Below are 3,995 nucleotides of genomic sequence, written 5' to 3'. Positions count from 1 at the left end.
AGAAAGAAGAAAAGGGTACAAATGGCAAACGGCAAAGGGATATTTGAATCTTTTTTTTTCATTATATCAGAAAAACAAAGCTTTCTTGGAAGCCATACCTAATGATCTTTTGCTGACATTCCATTGCCAAAATGATCAGAGAGATATCCCAGGTGCAAGAGGAGTCTGGAGAGGAAAATAGTTTTAGTTGGGCACATTGCCACCCTGAACAAAATTGGCTCTGTCAGAGAAAAGGGGGGAATGAATACTGACTAGGCAACTTGGTAGTATCTGCCACAGATGTAAATGTGTATGTATGCAATTTTTAGTTAGTAATATGAAAAAGACCATGTTATTTCTCTTAAACAAACCCAAACTAAACTTACCAAATACTTACTCTGTGATTAAACTTCTATTTCATATTAGACCAAACCAACAGAAGAAACAAGTGTAACCGGGCTTCTTAAACCTGTTATTTCTCTTGTTCTTCAGGTTCTTTCTACCTTCCCCCAACCCGGGGTGCAGAGGATCACTCAGGAATTTGAAATCTGCAGACGGTTGTGATGCCTAACAAAGAAATCCCCATCAAACTGCTGCATTTAATCCTGAAAGCATTCCTGTGACGTATTTTATATACCAGAGAAAGAAACAAAGCATACTAGGATACGGAGTCCCTTTTCTTCCTGTGCAAGGAGGAAAGATTGCTTTTTTGTTTCTCCTTTGCCATGACTGACATTATTAGCTAACTAGTTAACTAATTGGCTAATGTTTTGGATCTGGAAGTTTCTGGGCTGCCTCAGTCATTAAAACCTTCTCACTGTGATTTTTACGAATTTAAAACACATGTATTCTATATATTAGATCCTAATTCTACCCATGTAAATCTAATGGAGGGTCAAAGATGGTAACAAATCTCTTCTGGGGAATTGTGTTTCTTCCGTACACTAAATAAATATAAAGAAAACTTATAATTGTGCTCTGGAACCTGAAAAAATCTTGGAGAGCAACGGAGAGCAATTACCCTTAAAAGATGTGAAAAGCGGGGCATCTGGATGGCTCAGTGGGTTTAGTGTCTGCCTTCAGCTCGTGTCATGATCCCGGGGTCCTCAGCTAGAGCCCTGCGTGGGGCTCCCTACCTAATCAGCAGGAGAGCCTGCTTCTCCCTTTCCCTCTGCTCCTCCCCCAGCTCGTGCTCTCTCTCTCATATAAATAAAATATAAATTAAATAATATAAATAAAATCTTTTTTAAAAATGTGAAAAGCTTTTTTTCCCCCTTTCAAAAACCAACAGCTTATACGGTTTTGCTTAATATATATATGAGGAAATCTTACAAGTTTTCTAAGTAAGGGTTTAACTTCTCTCTTCATGTCCAGGAAAATACTAGTAGATCTAAGAAATAATTTAACCATGAAGGCACGCAGTATTTGGTATGTTTTAGGGATTCAAAAGCAAAATCCAATCATATGGCCATATGGCATAGAATTTGGAGCACATGAAAGGTGGTATAGGATCCTGGTTAAGGGAGTTTGCTCTTGAGTCAAACTGCCAGAATTATTAGCTGTGTGATCATGGGCTAGTTACCTAGCTTCTCCGTGTGCCTCAATCTCTCTCAGGTCAAATGGGGATAACATTAGTATGCACTTTGAAGGATGACTACAAGTTAATTTCCACAAAGAAGTTAGCAGAGTGCCCAGCCGTTTGTTAGTAGTCAAAAACATTAGCGATTATTTTAGCCTTTAGAGAGTCCACTTTTCTAGGGCAATTTAGGGGCTCTTCTCTGGGTCATTTGTGTCAGCAACCTCCAAAATCCAGTTGTGGCAAGCTTCTCTTAACATGGTTCCACTCCCCTTTTAACATATACAAAAAATGCAACGGAAACTCTTACCGTGTTTCCTTCTGCTTATAAATTAAAATAATTGAAGCAAGTGTAAACAACAGCAAAAAACAAAACAATGATCCTTTTACACTCTACAAAACGTTCTAGACAAAAGCCTCAAACATATTTCAAAATGTATTGGTAGTGGTTTACAGCACGTATTAATCTGACAAAGACTCACTTTTTTTTTTTTTTAAAGGTTTTATTTATTTATTCAACAGAGATAGAGACAGCCAGCGAGAGAAGGAACACAAGCAGGGGGAGTGGGAGAGGAAGAAGCAGGCTCATAGCAGAGGAGCCTGATGTGGGGCTCGATCCCACAACGCCAGGATCACGCCCTGAGCCGAAGGCAGACGCTTAACCGCTGTGCCACCCAGGCGCCCCAAAGACTCACTTTTTTATGTCTTTGCCCACTAGGGACTCATGGATCCTCAAGAGTATGGGTAAACAGACAACCAAGACTTAATGAATCTATGCCAAAAAGGTAAGTAAATGTTGATATTTTTTTTTCTTAAATACTCAAGGCCACATAATGTTGCAAGTAGAGAAAAGAGAATGCAGTTACGGGAAGAGAGCTGAGTTTAGCTGCCTGGATGGGCTGGGTGAGTGTAGGTCTGATTCCCACCAGAGTTGCCAGATATTTGGGAGACAGGCCTCCCAGGCACAAGTACTGACGTATAAAAATTACAGCTAAACGTCAGTCATTCCCATGCATTTCAAACATTATGAACAAGTTGCTCTGGCTTGCTTTGCACTGAGGCCTAAGGTTTCAACAACTGTAGCCTCTGGTAGCAAAAAAANGAAAAAAAAAAAAAAAAAAAAAAAAAAAAAGTCTTCCCAAAGTGGCAATTGTTTGGGATTCCCATGGGGACTCCTACTTACCTACAGCTCTAGAAATATAAATTCAAAAGTTTTATGAGTCCATTCATTCCACATTTGCTGTGCATAAAACCCAGCTATTCAAACTTCCTGCTCATTAGGTCTAGTTTATTAAGGTCCACTACAAATGGTAAACGTTTGATGTGTAACATTTAAGATTTCTGCTAAATATTACAAATCAAACATAGGTTGTTTCTTGAGAAGCTCGAGGCAGAAAAGCCCATTTGATTTACAAAAATCTGAGTCCAATATGTCTCTATCAACAAGTATTCTTTGAAGTATTTATTGATCTTGTTGATCACTATTAAATTTGTGAAAGACTGGTATTGTGATTGCTAAATATTTCCAATAAGTGAAAGAAATTTCAAATTCACTGGATGAGCTGAAAACAACACTACAGTTCATGGAGGATGAGTTTATTTTCCAGAGTTTATGAATAAAAGGAAGTCTTAAAATTACATACAATATTGTTCCTCAATACATTTCTTATACTTAAACCATGGCATGCGTTACTTTTAAGAAATCTACCATGCTTTAAATGTTTGCGAGCGTTATCTTCTTCCGTGGGAGTGTAGTTAACGAAAGAGCCCTTAAGTGAGTTGGGAGGGGAAGCGGAGGAAAGGATGGGGCCTCCCTACTTCTGGGTCAGGGTTAGTTTGCCTGTGCTAGATTCTGAAAGGGAAAAAGGTCAACGCAGGAATTTAGTGATTCCTTATTAACGCAAGACGGAAGTCGGGGCCCTCGGGCTTGTCCAGGTTATGAATGGAGAGCGACTTCCTTTTCCCTTGCGTCCTCCTAGGTGGCAGTGGGTTTAGGAAGGAAGTGGCAGGGCGCAGGCCCACAGTCCTCGCTCGCGCCCTCAGCATCCGAGTCGCGGGGCCAGGACGGTTCACCTCACCCAGTCAGTGTAAATTCTGGGAGAGCCCGCTGGAGGAGAGCTCCGCCGGGGTGCGAAAACGGGATTCTGCGAATGTTGATATTAAAGGAACACGCAAATTCAGCATCGTAGTCCCCGCAGCTTACCCGCACCTATTTTTATATCTAAGCCAAGGTCACTCTTTAATACCGGGCCACAGCCCTGAGCTGGGGCGTCGCGCTCTGCCTTGTGACAGCGGCCCGGGCGGAGAGCGGGCTCCGGGGGCGAGGCGGGGGCAGCGCGGCGCCCCCCTGGCTGTCCGAGCCCGCACCTGCCCGGCAGCCGCCTGAAGGCCCGGCCGGGAGGGGCAGGGCGGCGTCCCCGGCGCCGAGGAGGGGCCGCGC

The 3,995-nt window shown here is 42.4% G+C and overlaps 1 protein-coding gene across 1 annotated transcript in view; it reads left to right on the top strand.

The window, feature by feature from the left end:
- Nucleotides 1-2,318: 2,318 nt before the first annotated feature.
- FAM169A (family with sequence similarity 169 member A) overlaps nucleotides 2,319-3,995 on the top strand; it is a 63,007-nt gene continuing 61,330 nt past the window's right edge. The window contains exon 1 of the mRNA XM_019797470.2: nucleotides 2,319-2,340. The gene's annotated coding sequence lies outside the window, so the exon portion shown is untranslated. The remainder of the gene's footprint in view (nucleotides 2,341-3,995) is intronic.

The sequence above is a fragment of the Ailuropoda melanoleuca genome, chromosome 3 (genome assembly GCF_002007445.2).
Source record: "Ailuropoda melanoleuca isolate Jingjing chromosome 3, ASM200744v2, whole genome shotgun sequence".
In the NCBI taxonomy this organism is placed as follows: Eukaryota; Metazoa; Chordata; class Mammalia; order Carnivora; family Ursidae; genus Ailuropoda; species Ailuropoda melanoleuca.
Note: the sequence above shows the minus strand (reverse complement) of the source record. Positions and strands in the feature narration are given on the sequence as shown.